The following is a 21,816-nucleotide window of genomic DNA, read 5'->3' on the forward strand; positions in this document are numbered from 1 at the left end:
CACACCCAATATCCGGACTGAAGCCATTAGAATAGGAAAAAATTCTTTTTTTTAAGATTTATTTTATTTTTATTGCAAAGTCAGATATACAGAGAAGAGCAGAGACAAAGGGGAAGATCTTCTGCCTGTTGATTTACTCCCCAAGCAGCTGCAGTGGCCGGAACTGAGCCAATCCAAAGCCAGGAGCTCTTCCAGGTCTCCCATGCAGGTGCAGGATCCCTAGGCTTTGGGCCATCTTTGACTGCTTTCCCAGGCCACAGTCAGGGAGCTGGATGGGAAGCGGGGCCGCCGGGATTAAAACCAGTAACCACATGGGATCCCAGCATTTACCGCACTGGGTCCGGAAAGATTGCTTTTTTTTCTTTTTTGAAGGGCAGAGTAAGGGAGAGGGAGCGAGAGCTCTTCATCCACTGGCTCACTCCCCACATGGCTTCCAAAGCCAGTAGTGAATCAGGCTGCAGCTGTGAGGGCAGAGCTAAGAATTCTATCCTGGTCTCCCAGATGGATGGCTTGCGCCATATTCCATTGCCTACATGAATGCATGAGCCTGGAGCTGGACTGCAAACACGGCAGCTGAGGCTGAGCACAACACCCTGATAGGGAATGCCAGCGTTGCAAGAGGCAGCTTAGTCCCCTGCACCATCATGCTGATCCCTGAAAGGTACTTTCAAGTTCCACTGTGGGAGCTGGAGCACCATGACATAATAGATTAAGTCTCTGCCTTAGTGTCAGCGTGGGTGCTGATTCACGTCCTGGCTGCTCCACTTCTCATGCAGCAACTTACTAATGTGCCCAGGAAAGCAGTAAGAAGATGGCTCAAGCTTTCGCGCTCCTGGCAAGGGCTCCATACGGCGTTGTCTTTGATTCCCGGCGTAACTTTACAGGGAAGCTGTCACAGTGTCTGGAGCCCTTGATGTCCTGCAGATGGAGGAGGAGGATGTCCTCAAGTTCCTGGCTGCAGGAACCCACCTGGGAGGCACCAAACTCGACTTCCAGATGGAGCAGTACATCTACAAAAGGAAAAGCTATGGCATCTATGTCATTCACCTCAAGAGGACCTGGGAGAAGCTCCTGCTGGCAATGCGAGTCATCGTGGCCATCGAGAACCCTGCAGATGTCAGCGTGATCTCCTCCCGGAACACTGGCCAGAGGGCTGTGATGAAGTTGGCTGCTGCCACTGGAGCTACTCCCATCGCTGGCTGCTTCACTCCTGGCACCTTCACTAATCAGATCCAGGCCACCTTCCGAGAGCCGTGGCCGACCACCAGCCCCTCACAGTGGCATCGTACGTGAACCTGCCCACCATCACTCTGTGCAACGTGGACTCTACTCTGCGCTACGTGGACATTGCCATTCCGTGCAGCAACAAGGAAGCCCACTCCATGGGTTTGATGTGGTGGATGCTGGCCCGGAAGGTTCTGCGCATGCGTAGGACCATCTCCCATGAACACCCATGGGAGGTCGTGCCTGATCTCTACCTCTACTGTGATCCTGAAGAGACTGAAAAAGAAGAACAGGCTATGGCTGAAAAGCTATGACCAAGGAGGAGTTCCAGGGTGAATGGACCGCCCCGCTCCTGAGTTCACGGCTATCCAGCCCGAGGTTGCAGACTGGTCCGAGGGTGTGCAGGTGCCTTCTGTGCCCATCCAGCAGGGCCCCACTGAAGACTGGAGCACCTAGCCTGCCACTGAAGAGTGGTCTGCAGCCCCCACGGCTCAGGCCACTGAATGGGTAGGAACAACCACTGAGTGGTCTTAAATGATTTGCAGTCTTTGAAGCAGACGTGGAGTGAAGTTGATGGAAAATAAACAAACACCGGTTTCTTTAAAAAAAAAAAAAAAAAGAAAAGTAAAGAAAAAGGAAGAAGAAGATGGCTCAAATCCCTGGGCTCCTGACTCATGAAGGAGACCTGGAAGAAACTCCAAGCTTCCTCTGTTTTTGAACTTGCACAGCTGTGGCCATCACAGACAACCATCTGGAGAATGAACCAGTAGATGGAAGATCTCTCAGTCTCTCCTCTCTCTATACATGTGTCTTTCAAATAAAAATAAGTCTTTTTTTTTAAATAAAGTTTCGTTTTTGTATTGTCTAAGGATCAGTGTTAATGTGCCAGAAACAGAAGTGTAGACAATGAAAACTTACCCAGTGGCCCAGTGTGAAGGTTCAGTGGCTACATCCTCGCCTTGCATCCGCTGGCATCCCATATGGATGCTGATTTGTGTCCTTGTTGCTCCACTGCCCGTCCAGCTCCCTGCCTGTGACCTGGGAAAGCAGAGAAGGACGGCCCAAAGCCTTGGGATCTGGCATCGAGTGGGAGGTCCAGAAGAAGCCCCTGGCGCCTGGCTTCAGATTGTTTGAGCTCCAGTGGTGGCATCCACTTGGGAATATTAATCAGTGGACAGAAAATCTTTGTATCTCCTTCTCTCTGTAAATCTGCCTTTCCAATAAGGATAAAGTAAACCTAAAAAAAAAAAAAAAAAGGTGGAAATGGTTGTGATGGAATTCACTGATATCACTTTCATGACATTTCTGTAAGTTCAGGGTGTTAGGAAAATCTTCCATTGCTCTCTTTTTTAAGATTTATTTATTTTTATTGGAAAGTCAGATATACAGAGAGGGGAAGAGACAGAGAGGAAAATCTTCCATCTCTTGATTCACTCCCCAAGCAGCTGCAATGGCTGGAGCTGAGCTGATCTGAAGCCACGAGCCAGGAGCTTCTTCCAGGTCTCCCACGCAGGTGCAGGGTCCCAAGGCTTTGGGCCGTCCTCGACTGCTTTCCCAGGCCACAGTCAGGGAGTTGGATGGGAAGTGGGGCTGCCAGGATTAGAACCAGCACCCATATGGGATCCTGGTGCATGCAAAGTGAGGACTTTAGCTGCTAGGCTACCACGCCTGGCCCCGTTTTCTCTTTAAATATAGACTCACAATATTTGTATCCATTATTGCCTTGCCCCCTCTCTGGAATTTATAACGCCCTTGTTTATTTTTTTAAGATTTATTTATTTGAAAGGCATAATTACAGAAAGAAAAAGAGAGACAAAGAGAGAGATCTTCCATCTGCTACTTCAGTCCCCAAATGGCCACAACAGCTAGAGCTGGGCCAGTCCAAGGCCAGGAGCCTGGAGCCTTTTCTGGGTCTCCCATATGAGTTTAAGGGCCCTAGAAGTTGAGCCAGTCTCCACTGCTTTCTTTGGGGCATAAGCAGGGAGCGGAACAGAAGTAGAGCAGCTGGCACACAAACTAGTGCTCGTATGGGGTGTCAGCCCGGCAGGCGGAGGTTTAACTTACTATGTCATAGCACCAACCCTGAGAGCGCCCTGTTGATGAAGTTTACTAGACAGTATACAGTTCTGCATCTCCCACTCCCTGTCCCAGGGCCCTCTCTCAGTTCAATATGCTTGTATTGGCACTTGCTCTCGTTTTCTTTACAGCAGCAGCTGCTAATTAGTGACAGCTTTTGAGCAAGCAGCTTGGCGTATTTGGCAGGGAAGGGGACACCCTTAGCAAGTCAAGGCTGTATTTTCATTTGCTAAATTTACTCTGGAAATACATGTTGAACAAAAAATAGTCCATAGCCAAGATAGCTGTAACTCCTGAACCATCTTCCTGAGTTGGCACCCTGTCCTTCAGCTGAAGAACTGTTAGGGTATTGAAAACAAGCAGGCCTGGTGGCCATTAGTCCTGAGTCATCCTGCCCACTTAATCTTCACACTGGATGGCAAACCTCATTGTCTTGTTTTGGCACAGTAATAAATCTTCCAGGATTGCATTTAGTGGCACACATGATGACCGAAGGAGTAGATTGTTGATCAACTTGGTGCTTTCCATGTATACTCAGCTTCTTAAAAGAAAGAAACATTGGCCAGCCCTAGCAAGCTAATCCTCCACCTGCAGGGTCAGCATCCCATATGGGCACTGATCTAAGTCCCTGCTCCACTTCCCATCCAGGTCCAAGCCCGTGACCTGCAAAAGCAGCAGAGGCTGGCCCAATGCTTGGGTCCCTGCATCCAACTAGCAGGCCTGGAAGAACCTCCTGGCTTCGTTCTGACCTAGCTCTTGCTGTTGTAGCCATTTGGGGAGTGAACCAGCAGATGTAAGATCTGTGAGTGTGTATCTTTCCCTTTGTCTTTCTAACTTTGACTTTTAAATAAAAATAAGTACTTTTAAAAAAAAAGTTTAGTTTGCACAGAGAAGGTTGGTTTGCAGGGTGTGGGGGTTCAGCTAATGCTGGCATTGTTGTATCTCATGGAAGTCTTGTCTTTGAAATTGCTGCAATGAGATGTTAGCACTGTTTTACAAACTTGTCCTGCTGTGTATGGATGGTACGACTAGCAATTTTATTTTCCGTGATTAGCACCGATGATGACTCAAAACCTCCGTCACAGTTTCTATAAAGTGTGATTCACTGCCATTATTCCCGTAATAAGGACTCAACTTAATGACCGCCATGATGTTAAAAATAGCATCTTGAAGGAAATAACTGACCCTCCAGCCATTTCCCCCACCTTAGATTCTTTTGGTCACATGGAATTCTACCAAATCATATTTAGTATAAATAATTGATACGATCAACCATGTTAAGAACACCCAAGTGAATGGGACACAATTCTTGTCCCTGCTCGTACTCTGTTAACTAGGCACCAGGTAGCTCAGACTTGCCCTAGTTCTTCTGCCTAAAGAGGAAATACTAATCCTGGAGAGGCAGAGCACTCCAGCTTTAGAGATGGTCGAAGGTGTTGCAGGGGTGGGTGTCTGGCACACGCGCAGGGTAAGACACTGCTTTGGACATCCACCTCCCACATTGGAGTGCCTGAGTTCAAGTACCTACTTGGCTTCTGATTCTGGTTCCTGCTAATGTGCACGCTGAAGAGTAGCAGATGACGACTCAAGTAGTCAACTCCCTGCCACCAATGTGGGGGACTTGGGGTGAGGTTAGGGCTGCTGACTTCAGCCTAGACTAGTCCTAGTGATTGTCAGTATCTGGGGAGTGAATTGGTGGATAGGATCTCTCTCTCTCTCTCTGTCTCTCTCTCTCTCTCTCACTCTCATACACACACACACACACACACACACAGTCTTTCTTTTCTCTTTAAAAATATTTATTTAGTTTTTTTCTGAGAGACAAATTTACTGAGAGAGAAGCAGAGAGAGCTCAGCAGGAAAGAAAGGCCTTCAGGTGGCCAGTTCCGCCCACCGATCAGCTGCTACCAGTGTGACAGGAACTTAGGCATCCTCGCTTGGAGTCCAGGTTGCACATATGTTCAGCTAGTCACTGGATGTCAGTGGACTCACATCCCTTTGAATACATCCAAACAGAACCCAGGCTTTTCTTCTCTGTGTAGTCATCATATTTACCCGTGAGATACTAGAAGCATTCCCGTAAATGTCAAGACCAAGGAAAGGTGCCTGTGACGTCACCATTATCTGCAACTAATTGGAGAGATCTACTGAATGTGTTGCCTTACAGGAAAGCAGTTATTGAGAGCTGAAAAGTGGAGAATCCCAGAGATCCATGTGGTAAAACAAAACCAATCAAATAATTCAGCAAGGTTGCCCATTACTAAATTAATGATGCACTAAGACAATAGCATTGCTTTAAGCCATTATTCCTTCATTCTATTAAAAAATTTTTGAGGGCCTGTAAAAAAAAGTTCATATAATTTTTATCTGAGAGACAAATTTACTGAGAGAGAAACAGAGAGATCTTCCATTCACTACTTTGTTCTCCAAATTGCCACAATTGCTGTAGCTGAGTTGATTTGAAGCCAGGAGCCAGGAACTTCTTCCAGGTCTCCCACATGGATGCAGGGGCCATGGACTTGAGCCATCCTCCACTGCTATCTCAGGCCACAGACAGGGAGCCGAATCAGAAGTAGAGCAGCTAGAACTCAAACCAGTGACCATATGGGATGTTAGCACTGTAGACCAAGCATTAGTTGCAAAGTCACTGTGCTGGCCCTACACTCTGCCTTTCAAATAAATGAAAATTAGTGAACAACAACAAAAGCCTGTATTGTATTTATTCTGTTTCTAGTTAATGTACTGGAGATTGTATGAGGCAACTTTCTTTCATGAGACTATGGTATTACCAAGTGTCCTTGTCTCAGGTTTCCCCAAACATGTTGCACAACACCGTGAAACTCAGGAGTCCAGAGCATCTCCTTTAATGCCGTAGCTTCAGGAGCCAGGAAGCTCTCTTGACACAAAAATAATATTCACTGTATACCAAAAAGCACGTAAGCATAGTTATTTCTACATTTTTTTCAAAGTACAAGTCACAGGAATTCAACATTTTATATCTATCTGCATCAGCATTGGGCTAAGTTCATGTTTAATTAGTGGTCTAGTATGAATATTAACTAGATGACAGCTGACTTTAGCATCTTTTACTTTCCTATATTACCCCCAGAACATTGCACAAATTGTTCTTTTATTTGATGATAGTGTCCCTTTGTGGGAAATATTTCCTGCTTTTGCAAAGCCTAAGTTTAGGATCGTCCATTATGAACATAGATGAGGGCTGGTAACGTGGAAGCACAGTGAAGAATTTGGGAGCAAACCTAACAAAGATGACGACTCTGCTTCTAATAAGAAATGCCACAGTGCTAATTCTGACCACTACTGGTCAGGATCTAGGTTTTGGCCTCATTGGAAAGTTACCTTATCCTGGGCAGTTCTCCATCTAGTCCCTTTACATTCTAAAGCTTTTAGATAATTCCTGATTGATGTAGAAGAATGGAGGTGAACCCCCAAGCACCTTCCATGGCTTCCTTCAGTGGTTTTGGAATGATGATAAACCTTAGGAAAGGAAGTCTCATTTAAAACTTTTTAAAATTGTCAAACCATCTCTTTGTGTCTGTTGGTTGCATTTTGTGATAACTCACCTTATATATGATTTTTATCGTAAATAATTTGAACCAGTAGGTGTTATTTTCAAGAAAAGCTCATTTTTCTAGGTGAAGATTGTTTAAATTTTTTATTTATTTGAAAGCCAGAGAGAGAAGCAAATATTACATTTATTGGTTCACTCCCCAAATGCTCAGAGCCAGGGACTGGGAGTTTAATCCACATCTCTCATGTGCATGACAGGAAGCTCAGCACTTGAGTAATCACTTACTGCCTCCCAGGGTTTGCATTAGCAGGAAGCTGGAGCCAGTAGCCAGAGCTGAGTACTGAACCCACAGGCACTGTGACTTGGGACCATGGGTGTTTGAAAGGATCATTACCTGACAAGACAAAGGCCTTTAGTAAGTGTGAGGCTACAGAAGTCATCTTCTAAATGGTAATCCCAGCTCCATCAGCTGTTACTGTGGAGTTTTTAAGTAGATTTCCACATCTGTAGCCTAGGGGTAGCAGTAGTTGTTGCTGTAGCGGTAGTGGTGGTGGTAGTAGCTGTTGAGGGCTTCAATGAGGGTATGTATTAACATACAGCGCATAATAGGGCAGAAGTTCCTGTTCCTTCCATATTTACTTCTGCTACTGTTACTGTTATTCTGCTGTTGCCTACACTTGCTTTTCCTACTTTCCTTCAGGAATTCCTTTCCTGTTCTTTCAGATTTGGCAGTGAAACCTGGAAAGGCTTGGGAATTAAATTTACTTTGTGTTCAGTGTAAACAACCATGGGTAGTTTAATTTAGCACAAATAGCAAATTTGTTGCTCCATGAATCCCAAGCTGTCTCCATCTCAAACAGGGTGTTATCAGAGTGGGGTTAAAAGCTCTCCACCATCAAAGCCCAGAATCTTTACAAAAAGAGCTTGTCTCACCAAAGCCTCCCGTTTCTGTTGCCACCACAGTCTAAGACTGCCGCGATGGAAACCACACCAAGCCCTCCGGCCTGCTGGAGATGCCCGTCAGAAACTAGATTCAGTTGGAAAAAAAAGGTTTTTAAATCTTCACTTTTCTTCCTTCCTTCTGTACTAGTTGTTAAAAAATGACCTAATTTTTCTGCCTCTAGGAAAATTGAATGTATAGTTTCATTTATTTTGATGCTCTTTTTTTTGATTTATTACTTAGGGCTAGCCTTTTTGCTCAGTGGATTGAGCTGTAACCCACAATGGGGAGGGTTTGGGCAGGGGTGGGAGAACCCAAGTATCTATGTAACTGTGTCACATAATACAATGTAATTAATGAAGTTAAATAAAACCCCCCCCCCAAAAAAAAACCCACAATGCCAGAATACCAAATAAGTGCCAGTTTGAGTCCTCACTTCTCTACTTCTGATCGAGCTCCCTGCTAATGTGCCTGGGAAAGAAGTGGAAGATGGGCGACAGCACAATGGCTCAACTGGCTACTCCTCTACATGCAAGCAGTGGCATCCCATATAGGTACCGGTTCGTGTCCCATTTGCTCCACTGCCCATTCAGCTCCCTTATTGTGACCTGGAAAAGCAGTGGTGGAAGATGCCCTAAAGCCTTGGGACCCAGCACCTGCAAGGGGAACCCCCAGGGAGCTCCTAGCTCCTGGCCCCTAGTTTAGGATTGGCTCAGGACTGGCCACTGTGGGAGTGAACCAGTGGATGGAAGGATCCCCCCGCCCCCCGCCCATCAACAGACAGAAGATCTGAGCAGATCCTCTAAACCAGGAGCTAGGAGCTTCTTCCAGGTCTTCCATGCAGTACAGGGTCCCAAGGCTTTGGCCCATTCTGCACTGCTTTCCCAGGCCACAAGCAGGGAGCTGGAAGGGAAGTGGAGCAGCTGAGACACAAACTGGCGCCCATAAGGGATCCCAGTGCATGAAAGGCAAGGACTTTAGCTACTAGGCTGCCTTGCTGGGCCCCTGTGTCTCTCCTTCTCTCTGTAAATCTGCCTTTTCAATAAAAATGAATAAATCTCAAAAAAACAAAAGTGGAAGATGGTCGAAGCCCTTGAGCCCCTGCCCCCTATGTGAGAAACCCAGAGGAAGTTTCAAGCTGGTGGCTTCAGCTAGCCTAGTCACAGCTGTTGTGGCCATTTGGGGAGTAAAGCAGCAAGTATTGTATTGATCTTCCTCCCCCTTCCCTTTCTACATAACTTTGGCTTTCAAATGAATAAATATCATTCATTTTTTTTTTTGTTTTAATGGAAAGGCAGCTTGACAGAAAATATCTTCTATTACTGGTTCACTGTTCCGAACGCCCACAGCCGTATGCCTTTGCCACTCGGAAGCCAGCAGCCCAGAATTCTGTCCAAACCTCCGAGATAGGTGGCAGGAACCTATTGACTGGACCGTCACCTACTGCCTGCCAAGATACATTATTAGCCAGAAGCTAGAAGTGAAGCAGCAGGACTTACACTGGGACATTGTTGTGTGATGCATACACCCCCAGTGGCAGCTTAACACAGTGTGCCAAAATGATGGCCCCAACTCTGTTAGTTTAAAACTGTCGGTGCAAGAATGCAGTACTGTTTTGAGAGGATGGTAGGGAGTCATCGGTGTTATTCATTGTCTGTTCAGGGTTCCTCCCTCACCTGAACCTAACCCAACAATTTAAATATTTTTATTTTCTGTCTTCTTCCTCTTTGGTGATTAGCTGTGTCTTTTCTTTGTATCTACATCATTGTATTCATTGTAGATGTACTTCTGCTGGGTGACTGCTTTGAAGCCTGCCAGTACCTTGTGTGTTGGACCATGCCTGAATTGACAATTAGAATGGAAAACCAGAAATGTTTACCATATCCGTGTTGCATTTGTTACCCCCCAAATTGTAACCTAATTTTTTAAAGATTTACTTATTTTAATGGAAAGTCAGATTTACAGGAGGAGAGTCAAAAAAATTTTCCACCCGCTGGTTCACTCCCCAAGTGGCTGCAGCAGCCGGAGCTGAGCAGATCCAAAACCAGGAGCCAGGAGCTTCTTCTGGGTCTCCGACATGGGTGCAGGCTCCCAAGGCTTTGGGCCATCCTCTACTGCTTTCGCAGGGCACAAGCAGGAAGCTGGATGGAAGTGGTGCTGCTGAGACATAAACTGGCACCCATGTGGAATCCTGGTGCATGCAAGACAAGGATTTAGCCACTGTGCCATCGGACCAGACCCAAAATAAATTAATCTTTGAAGGAGGGTCCAGCGTAGTGGCCTAGCGGTTAAAGTCCTCACCTTGTATGCGCCAAGATCTCATAGGAGTGCTGGTTCTAATCCCAGTGACCCTGCTTCCCATCCAGCTCCCTGCCTGTGGCCTGCAAAAGCACTGGAGGATGGGCCAAAAATTGAGACCTTGCACCTGCTTGGGAGACCTGGAAAAAGCTCCGGGCTCCTGGCTTGGGATCAGTTCAGCTCGGTCGTTGCGGACGCTTGGGCTATGAATCATCGGACGGAAAATCTTCCTCTCTGTCTCTCCTCCTCTCTGTATATCTCACTTCCCAATAAAAAATAAGTAAAACAAATCTTTTTAAAAGGCGTCATGTAGCTTCCATGCTGCCCTTGTCCTCTTCCTATGTTCTCTCCTGTTACCCTGGTGGTTCCTGACAGTCCCACCGCAGCTTGCACAGTGGAGTTCGCATGATCTTGTTGCCTTCAGTTTCATCGAGCGAGCCCCATGGATGGCGTGGATGCTCTGTGTCTCGCATTTGCTTTGATTTTTTTTTTTTTTTTGGAGCGTTGCTGGAAGCCAAACTATTGCACACTAACTGCAGAAGCAGGAGGGGAAGTTGGCAAGAATTCACTGCTTTCTGTTTGGTCTGTCGGGAGCAGCTGACCTTTCGGAAGGAAGTCGCTGCTGTTGGCTTCTTCCTGTAGCAGTGCAGTGTGTGAGAGAAGCCACAGGCAGAAGGCTTCTGCCGTGACCCTGGCCCACGGCTTAGGGCAGAGCTATCAGTTACGCGCGGGGAGGCTTACCGCTGCATCTGTTGTGTGCTGCGGCAACGGGAACACATGTTCAAGTTCACACTGCACAGCAGCATGGAGATGTCCTCATAGATACGTAGTGAGAACTAATCTGTATCTAGAGAAACACGGTTTATTTTAGCAAAAGTAGTTGCGTTACATTGCAAAGTGCTGGTGTTTGGTGCCATCATGAGTGTGGAGTTACCTTGTGTATAAATTTAATCCATCTAAATGTTAGAAGTCCTGCTAGTTTTTTTTTTTTTTTTTTAAGATTTACTTCTCTTTATTGGAAAGTCAGATATACAGAGAGGGGAAGAGACAGAGAGGAAAATCTTCCATCTCTTGATTCACTCCCCAAGTGAGCCGCAACAGCCGATAGTGCGCCGATCCGAAGCCAGGAACCAGGAACCTCTTCCAGGTCTCCCACGTGGTTGCAGGGTCCCAAAGCTTTGGGCCATCCTCTGCTGCTTTGCTGGGCCACAAGCAGGGAGCTGGATGGGAAGTGGAGCTGCCGGGATTAGAACCGGTGCCCATGTGGGATCCCGGGGTGTTCAAGCCGAGGACTTTAGCCGCTAGGCCACGCCGCCGAGCCCCCTGCTAGTTTTTTTGGCTGGGTGGCCCTGACAGGACATTTTGACTTTCTAGGATAAGAGCTTTTTTTTTTTATGTCATTTCTTCTCAGTTTCTTGACACACCTGTTGCCTTATTGGCCCCACCTTTTCTTATTTACTGTTTTATTCATCTTCATCTTATTTTAAAGAGTGACAAAGAAAGAGTCAGAGAAATAGATCTTCATCCACTGCATCACTCATTGAGCACCTGCAACAGCCAAGGCTGGGCCAGACCCAAACCAGAAGGCTCCATGATCTCAGCCCGGTTCCACATGGATGGCAGAGTGTGTGGCAGGGACCCAAGTCCTTGAGTCATCATCTGCCGACTTGGCAAGTTGCACACCAGCAGGAAAGCAGGAAGCTTGACTAGAAGCTGAGGAGTCAAGACTTGATCCAGGTGGCCATCCCAAGTAGTGACTTAACTGCCATGTGACATGTCTGCCCCCAGATCTGCCTTTTCTACAGGATGTGTGTTCCTTAACTGCAGGTAGCATCACACCTGGAATGGCGTTATCTGCAGGGAGCCGGAGGTGTGCCTCAGAAGCAGAATACCACCTGGTTGGCCAGCAAAGGAGGAGACTTTCTCTCTTTGAACATATTTCTTGTATTCTACAATATAAACCAAAACATTTGGGTTCTTTATTCATTCCTTTATTTTTGGAAAGACTTACATATCAGTACTTGCGTATAAGCAAACAAACTAGATGATAATTCCTGGTAAATGAAGAGGACACAGTTACCTAGAAAAGAGGCAGAATACCATCTTCTACATTGAGTTTGTGCCCAAAGAACAAGTATGTTTTCTCAGTGTATGGCTGCTGATATTCCCAGAGTCGCTGTTGATGGCAGAGATGGTTGGGAAGGGGCTAGTGCTCAGGCACTAGGAGCCGTGGAGAGCAGTGCAGGGAGTGTGAGCTCACGACTTCCCTGGCAAGATGGCCGGAAGTGCTCTTCCCTGTCGCTGGCAGCTCTTCTGAGCCGACCAACCTTCCTGAGGCTGAAGAGTTCAAGAGGGCTGCAAACCAGCTTTGGTTTTAGATACAGATTCTTCTTGAAAATTTATTTTTATTTATTTTAAAGGCAGAGTTACAGAGAGAGAGAAAGAGAGGTCTTCCATCCGCTGTTTCACTCTTCGAGTGTGGCAATGGCCAGGACTGGGCCAGGTCAGAGTCAGAAGCCAGAAGTCAGGAGCTTCATCTAGGTCTCCCCATGTGGGTGTGGCGCCCAAGAACTTGGGCCATTTTCTCAACTTCCCCTGTAACTCTCCCATATACATAAATAAATCTTTAAAGAAATTTCTTGAGAAGTATTTCAGAGGAAAAGGCCACAATGTCTGCAGCTGACTTGCACAGGACAGAGTGACAGCAGCGGTGGCAGCAAGAGTGCTTGCGCAAACACAGCCACTGCCGGCAGTTGGTCAGTCTAGGTGAGCTGTTGTTCATCACTCCATTCTTCCAACTTTTCAGAACACTGTTGCTTTTTTCCAATATCAAATTTAAAATAAAAAAAAAAAACCTTCAAAACAGAACAAAACAATAAAAGAACAGTCAAATGTTAGGGTCCTGGCGGCGTGGCCTAGCGGCTGAAGTCCTTGCCTTGAACGCATCAGGATCCCAGCAGCTCCACTTCCCAACCAGCTCCCTGCTTGTGGCCTGGGAAAGCAGTCCAGGATGGCCCAAAACCTTGGGACTCTGCACCTGTGTGGGAGACCTGGAAGAAGTTTCTGGATCCTGGCTTGGGATCGTCAGCCATTGCGCTCACTTGGGGAGTGAATCATTGGATGGAAGATCTTTCTGTCTCTCCTCTCTGTATATCCGACTTTGTAATAAAAATAGATAAATTTTTAAAAATGTTAGAAGGGAGCTGGATGAGAAGTGGAGCAGCTGGAACTCAAACTGCTACCCACAGGGGTTTAGTACTGCAGGTGGTGGCTTTACCTGCTGTATGTCAGCACCAGACCCCTAGAATTTGATTTCTTTCAAAATTTTTGCAATTCAGGACTGGTGTTAGCCAGGTTCCTGGACACAGTGAGATATCCTAGTGGCTAAGTCCTCACCTTGCATGTGCCAGTTCGTATCTCAACTACTCCACTTCCCTTCCAGCTCCCTGCTTGTGGCCTAGGAAAGCAGTAGAGGACAGCCCAAAGCTTTGGGACCCTGCACCTGCGTGGGAGACCTGAAAGAAACTCCTGGCTCCTGACTTTGGATTGGCTCAGCTCTGGCCATTGTGGCTGCTTGGAGAGTAAACCAGATGACAGATCTTTCTGTCTCCTCTTCTCTCTGTAAATCTGACCTTCCAATAAAATAATGAATCTTTTTAAAAATTTTGCAATTCTGAATTGTTACTGTTTCATGTCTCACTTAAATATAAAACAATGTTATAATGTGGATACTGTCATTTTAGGAAAAACTTATCCCTTTTGCCTGTCCCTTTAAACAGGATTCCTGTGGAGTAGTTAGTATCAGATGTCTTGATTGTTAATTTCATATTTGAAGTTTTACTTTTTTAAAATTTATTTTATTAGAAAGGCAGATTTACAGAGAGAAGGAGAAACAGTGAGAAAGGTCCTCTGTCCGCTGGTTCACTCCCCAAGTGGCCACACATGGCCGGAGCTAAGCCTATCCTAAGCCAGGAGCCAGGAGTCTCTTCCTGGTCTCCCACACAGGTGCAGGGTCCCAAGGCTTTGGACCGTCCTTAACTGCTTTCCCAGGCCACAAGCAGGGAGCTGGATGGGAAGTGGGGCAGCAGAGACACAAACTGGCACCCACATAGGATTGCAGCACATGCAAGGTGAGGATTTAGCCGCCCGGCTATCCTGTTGGGCCCTGAAGTTTTACATTTTATACAAATTATGTTTAAAAAATAAAAAATGTGCTAAAATCCCTTCACCTAAATATAGCAATTGGCATGTGTCATCTAGCATACTGTTGTATATGCATTTGAAAGTGAAAGAGTTTGACATTTTCATTTAGCATTTTTATTTTTACTTAAAAAGTATGTCTGCCTCATCTTTATTGTGCAACAGAACCTTTATATTTTGTTTCAATGGTTGCCACATATTCCATCAGATTCATAAGTTCTGGCTTAACACCCACCACCGCCACCACCATCCGGAGGGCATTTCTGGTTCCCCTGATTGGCTGTTACTCTATCTCTCTAATGTTGGTTCTGGGAGTTGACTAAGTGCAAGACAGTCTTCAAAGCAAATTTTGCTAGTTGGGAACTTAATACTGAAATTCTCAATGGTGAGAGGAAGGCTGTGAACTTTAATGAGGAAAATATTGGGAACATGTTTCTTGTTTTTCCATAACGCAGATGGTCATTATTTGTGGGCTACCGCAAATGTTTCTAGTTATCTAGAAAATGTTGTTGTAAGTTCTCCCCCAGCGGGCTGCTCACGTTGCCTGCTAGTTTGGAGCCCAGAGAGCATGGCAGTGCCCTTGCAGGGTGACCTTAAGCTACTCGCTCGTTTTCGACACAGAGCCTGCAAAGTCCAGAGTTTGTGTCCTGCCAAGGACAGTTTCCTGATGAGTCAAATCTCTGCCCTACTTGTTTGACTGTTTTATTTTGTTTTGTTTTGTCATGGAGGTTTTTTTAACTTTAATTTTGATATTGGAAAAAAGCAACAGTGTTCTGAAAAGTTGGAAGAATGGAGTGATGAACAGTTCACCTAGACTGACCAACTGCCGGCAGTGGCTGTGTTTGCTCAAGCACTCTCGCTGCCACTGCTGCTGTCACTCTGTCCTGTGCAAGTCAGCTGCAGACATTGTGGCCTTTTCCTCTGAAATACTTCTCAAGAAATTTCTTTAAAGATTTATTTATGTATATGGGAGAGTTACAGGGGAAGTTGAGAGATTTTTGGCCATCCTCTGGTTCACTCCCTAGATGCCCTTTAGCCAGAGCTGTGCCAATCAGCCAGGAGCCAGGAGCTTCTTCTGAGATTCCCCACATGGATGTGGGGGTGCAAGTACTTGGGCCATTCTCCACTGCTTTCCCAGGCACATTAGCAGGGAGATGGATTGGAAATGAAACAGTTGGGACTGGAATCAGCACCCGTATGGGATGCTGGCATTGTAGAGGATTTCGGAGTTGCAGGGAACAGCTTAACCCTTTGCACCATAATGCCTCCGCTAAGATTTTCTTATTCGTCCTGGTAATGCCCTTTAGCGCTCTGCTATTGTAGTAGGTGATTATTCTCCCTGTAGTTGCCATGTCTCTTCTGTCACCTTTGGTCTAGAGAATTGTACCTTTTTCTTATTATTGTTGTTTTCCGTTTTACAATTTTGCAGGCATAGGGCTTTATCCCCATGCTCCGTCTCCTTCTGTCTTCCCCATTTCCCCCCGTGTTTTGTAGTAAAATAGTCTATGAGGTGTAGTCTTGACTCCCAACTTTCTGCTCTTCACATGGGTCATGACACTTTTGGTGTAGGCAGTGGTAGAAAGCTTAATATTTTGTTGCCTAGGTATATTTAGAAGTTTCATTGGGAGCCTACCATTATTTCATTGAGAGATGCATTCGGTCAGTTTTCTTTGATTCCTGGTATTCTGGTCTCCATTACATCCTTCATTTGTGAGATCACAAGTGTGTGTTTCTTTACCTTTATTTTTTGTTTTATATTTTCACTGAAGGTTGTTTTATATTAGAGTTAACATATGATAACTGTCCTTTTGAGATTGGCTCATTTCATTGAACATAATGGTCTCCAATTGGGACCATACCCCAGTGAGAATGGCCTACATACAGAAAACTGCCAACAACACCCGTTGATGGGGATGTGGGGAAAAGGGTACCCTACTCCACTGCTGGTGGGACTGTGAACTACTGCAGCCACTATTGAAGCTGGTTTGGAGAATACTCAGGCAACTGAAAATTCACCTGCTATATGACCCAACAGTTTCACTTCTGGGAATATATGTACATGAGAAAGCCACCTGATATATACACATGAGAAAGCAACGTGAACCCCTGTATTCATTGCAGCACAGTCAGCAATTGCAAAAACATGGAAACAAGCTGGGTGTCCATTGAAGGAGGACTGGATAAAGAAATTGTGTTGTATCTACTCTGTGGAATACTACTCAGCTATTGAAAGGAATGAAATTTTATCACTTTCACCTTTTTTTAAATTGTTATTTTTCTGTTCACGAGAGCCCTACAATTTGAATCTGATATTCTCTTTGGCACATTACAACCTGGAGGCACAAATATTGCAAGGATTTGATCACTGCTTTAAGGTGTGGTCCATCAGACTTCTTCACTGAAATGTATCTCTTCCCATTGGTGAAATACAGTATGTGCAATCATGCTGTGACTTGCCTGACTGTCCTGTGTCCCACACCTATCATCATGAGCTGTGATGATCCTTGTCTGAATGTAATGTGTATTGGAGGTGAGAGTTTTAAATGTATGACAACCAGTGAAGGTAGCTTTATTTTTCTACTTAGCAGATCTTCCTCCCCTCTCCTTTTTTCCCTTCCCCCTTTTCCCCAAGGTAGTATGTCACAATTTAACTATGAGTAAAGATTTATGAATGATTTTCTTCCAGGAATGTTATCACTGTGTTACCTGGGAAAATTTTTCCCCCTGTGTTTCATTGTGGGCCAAGTGATTTTATTGTTCCATTCCCATCTGTTTAGTAATGAGTTTTTAAGAAAGAGAATTGTCTTCCTGATTGCTTTAAATAGTATTTAAACTGTTTGCATATATAGAGCTGATGGTTCTATTATTGACCTACTTCTAGATGTGATTATTTTAACTTCCGTATTTGACATTAAGTAAGTCTTAATATGAGAAAAGTCTTAAGCCCTTATTATTGCCATTTAATATTTCTCTGCTTCTCAAAGTCCCCTCTACTTGGAAGCCAGTACCACTTAATACATGTAGTAATGCTGGTGTTGATGGTGAAGCAGTAACTGTCACCTGGGAGCTTGCTCTTAAATCCTGTCCAAAGTCCTTGATCATTAACTGGTGTTGAAGTGTTCAAATGTTTAATCTTGGCTCTCTGCCTTAGACGTTTCAGATCAGAAGAAGCATTTATACAGCTTCTGTTTCATCTTCTAGCTGACTCCAGACTTCGCCAAGATCAGAGCCTCTTGAGATGAGTTTTGTATTTCTGAGTCTTACTTTTTTCTTCAAATTATGAAATATAACAAGTATACAGCCCATCAGGGGACACACAATAAGCTGTGTGCATGGGACCAGGACCCAGGTGTGGGATGCAGTGTTGAGGGTGGACTCAGCCCAGGCTGTGTCCATTAGGGGGATCCATGGGGAATTAGGGACCAGTATTTTACTTCTCTCTATATAATATGTTTACCAGAGTTGTACAATCATTGCCACTAATTCCAGAACATTTGCACCACCTTTCCCAAAAAATCTGTGCCTATTTGTAACCCCCTGGTTTCCCTCCCCGACTCTTGGTTACCACTGGTCAATTTTTTGTCCCTGGATTTGCCCGCTCCGAATAACTCATATAAATGAAATTGACAATATAGTGGCCTTTTTTGTCTGTTTTCTTTTGCCTTGTGTAGTATTTTTTTTAATGTTTGTTTATCTATTTTGAAAGTTTAGTTACAAAGAGGGAGAGAAAGAGAGATATATCCACTGTTGATTCCCTCCCCTGCTGGCCAAAATGACCACCTCAGGGCCAGACAGAAGCCAGGAACCAAGAGCTTCATCCGAGTCTCCAGTGTGGGTAGCAGGGATCCAAACACTTGGACTATCATTCACTGCTTTCCCCACCCATCATGAGGGAGCTGGATTGGAAGTGGAACCAGCACCCATGTTGGAATCCAGTGTCTCAAGAGGCAGCTTTATCCACAACGCCACAGTGCCAGCCTCAGCATAGTATTTTTGAGGATTACTGTGTTTCAGCATGTACCAGGCCTTTATTTTCTTTTAATTTTATTTACTTAAGAAACAGAGAAAATCTCCTATCTGCAATTTCAGTCCCCCAGATGCTCATAATATCTGGGACTGGGCCAGGATGAAGCCAGTATCCCTTGAACTCAAGCCAGGTGTTCCACTTGGGTGACAGGGAACCAACTTGCTACCTCCAGGGATCCATAAAAGCAGGAAGCTTGGATTTAGAGGGGAGCTGGCGCTGAGCCCGAACAGGCATCCCAAGCGGCCTCTTAGCTGCTATGTCAAACGCTCACCCTGATTTCTTTCTGGTGTTGGGGTAATACGACATTCTATCTGTCCACTCCTCTCGATATTCACTAATCCATTGCATACACTTGTGTTGTTTGCACTTTTTGACTATTCCAAGTTGTGCTGCTGTGAACATTTTTGGACAAGTTATTGAGTAGATAGATGTTTTCAGTCCTTGCAGGCACATTGCTAAGAATGGAACTACCAGACCCTCTGGTCACTCTGGGTCAGCCTCTTATGAAACTACCCATTTGTTTTCCAAACCATCACATGGTTGGCCAGTGCTGTTTAATCTTACCAAAAGTTCAATCTCCTCATCTGTTAAAGGGGGAGATGATTACTATTCTGTGAAGACTGAGTGAATAGATTCATAAGAGTACTCATTGCATGGCCCGGCGGCATGGCCTAGCGGCTAAAGTCCTCGCCTTGAAAGCCCCGGGATCCCATATGGGCAACCGGTTCTAATCCCGGCAGCTCCACTTCCCATCCAGCTCCCTGCTTGTGGCCTGGGAAAGCAGTTGAGGACGGCCCAATGCATTGGGACACTGCACCCGCGTGGGAGACCCGGAAGAGGTTCCAGGTTCCCGGCTTCGGATCGGCGCGCATCGGCCCATTGCAGCTCACTTGGGGAGTGAATCATCGGATGGAAGATCTTCCTCTCTGTCTCTCCTCCTCTGTGTATATCTGGCTGTAATAAAATGAATAAATCTTTAAAAAAAAAAAGAGTACTCATTGCAGATAATATAGTGATCGTTAGCTCTTCAGTCTGGGTGCTGGGTAATAACACCACCACTTTTCTTTAATTTTATTTTTGATGATGTTTACATAGTTGATTAAGGTGGGAAGGGTTCGGTATCAAGGGAAAACGGATGAGACCTTTGTGTCCACATTTTCTTTTCTTTCTTCCTGTATTTGGGTGAGAGAGACCAGGGGAGAAACCACACGCAGCCTCCCAATTGCATCGGTACCTGGGGGTGGCTAATAGCCACCTGATGTCGTCCCACAGTCCCCAATGTGGAGCACACCTCAAAGCTTCTGCCCAAGTGGTTTAAATAGTTCTGAAATGCTGTTAATCTTGCAGATGCAAGGATGAGGCTATCCTTTCAAGGTCCACCTCTGAATCTCCATTTGTTCAGACATTTGCTGTCATGCTTCCCTGGGGTAGTTGATCAATTTGTTCTGCCCTCCTCCTTCCTCTGCTATGGTACCAGGTGTCCTCTGCAGGCTCCAATGGTCTGACATATGCTCCATGTGCCTCTGGGTTTGCTGTCCACTGCTTCATCAAAGCCACTGAGGAGGTCCAGCTTTGACAGACTACAGGTGCTGCCACTCTCTCCATAGCTGGAGTTGAGTCCAGCAGTTTAGTTGGGGGGACCCTCAAAGAAATCTCATCTGAGGTGATTTCAGACCTATCTCTTGTGTGTATGCCCACCTGTACAGGGTCCAATTCATTCTTTCACCCACATCAGCCTACATCCATACTGGTAATTATAATTGCTAGGTCAGATCTATCTCCAGCCCCATTTCTTACGAAAACTAATGGGTTCAGCCCTGCCCTCCACACAGTCAGCCTTCATGTACACCATTGGGAGCTACAACCCAGTCAGAGTGACCCCCCAATAATTCCTGCTAGGCTGGGCTCCAGCTCTGGTTCATATGCCTACCAGCATGTGCAGTGGGCTGGTCCAGTCTGACTCACCTCCCATTCAGCTCTCATGTGCATAATTGGGCTTTGAAGCCTAACTCATCCCAACTGACTCCACCCTCCAGCCCACACTCATGCCAGTGGGTGCCTGTCTAGCCAGGCACGCCCCCAGTCCTGGTTCTCATGCTTGCCTGTGGGAGTTGCAGCCCATCAGAGGGATGCCCACAGTTTCCCTACTGGGCCCACTCCTAGACCTTACTCATGCACTCTCCAGGTGGTTCTGCAGTCTAGTTCACCAGGACATGCCCCCTGTCCCAGCACTTGTCAGCTGATGCTGCAGCAAAGCTCAGCCAGCCTGCCTGTACTCAGGCTCATGTCTGTACCAGTGAATACAGTCAGTTAGCCCAGACTAACTCTCCCCCAATCCAGTTCACATGTAGGCCAACAGATAACACCACAATTTTAAATGTTATTTTAATTCATTGTTTTACCTTATTGTAGCCAATCGAGCTATCACACCAGGCCCCAATCTTCTTCATTTTTTTTAAAGACTCATTTATTTATTTAAAAGGCAGAATTAGAGACAAAGATCTTTCATCCACTTTTTAACTCTGCAAATGGCCACAATGGCCAGAGCTGGGCCAGTCCGAAACCAGAAGCCAGGAGCTCCTTCTGGGTCTACTGTATGCATGCAGAGGCACAAGGACTTGGGCCATATTCACCGCTATCTCAGGCACATGAGTACAGCACTAGATCAGGAGTGGAACACCCGGGCCTGGCGCTATAGCCTAGTGGCTAAAACCGCTCCTTGCATCCACTGGGATCCCATATGAGCACCAGGTCATGTCCCAACTACTCCATTTCCAATCCAGCTCCCTGCCTATGGCCTGGGAAAGCAGTAGAAGGTGGCCCAAAGCCTTGGGGCCCTGCACCCACGTGGGAGACCCGGAAGAGGCCCCTGGCTTCGGATCTCAGCTCTAGTCATTGCAGCCACTAGGGGAGTGAACCAGCAGATGGAAAATCTTTCTGTCTCTCCTTCTTTCTGTAAATCTGACCTTCCAATAAAAATAAATGAATCTTTAAAAAAAATTGAAGAGGAGAAGAAGGGAGTTCAAGGCAAAAAGTATGCATCAGAACAGAGAGCTCTTAATGAGCCAGGTGGTCTTCGTGGTTTATTTATTTTTATTTTTAATTTTACGTGAAAGAGTTACAGAGAGAGGGAGAGAAAGAGACCTTCTATCCACTAGTGCACTCACCAAAATGGCCACAATGGCCAGAACTAGACCAATCCGAAGCCAGGAGCCAGGTTTCCCATGTAAGTGCGGGGACCCAAGGCCTTGGGCCAGCCTCTGCTGCTTTCCCAGGTGCATCAGCAGAAAGCAAGATTGGAAGTGGAACAGCCAAGACTAGAACCACCAGTACCTGTATGGGATGCAGGTGCTGCAGGTGGACGATTAGCCTGACTTCACAGGCGATCATACTGGCCCACAGGTGTTGATGTAAGAGCCTGATCTTGCAGCAACTCCCTAGCAAACCAAGTGGTTAAATCGTCAGAACTCTAACTGGGTGAACCCAGTATGATCTCTAGAATGTTATTTCTGCTTTAAA

General features: G+C 45.8%; 1 protein-coding gene and 1 pseudogene across 4 annotated transcripts in view; both read left to right on the forward strand.

Moving 5' to 3' along the window:
* LOC101518842 (signal transducer and activator of transcription 5B) overlaps positions 1–21,816 on the forward strand; it is an 81,701-nt gene that overhangs the window by 27,850 nt on the left and 32,035 nt on the right. The gene's annotated exons all lie outside the window — the stretch shown is intronic.
* On the forward strand, positions 384–1,805 carry LOC101519094 (small ribosomal subunit protein uS2-like; annotated as a pseudogene).

Source organism: Ochotona princeps, chromosome 17 (assembly GCF_030435755.1).
Source record: "Ochotona princeps isolate mOchPri1 chromosome 17, mOchPri1.hap1, whole genome shotgun sequence".
Classification (NCBI taxonomy): domain Eukaryota; kingdom Metazoa; phylum Chordata; class Mammalia; order Lagomorpha; family Ochotonidae; genus Ochotona; species Ochotona princeps.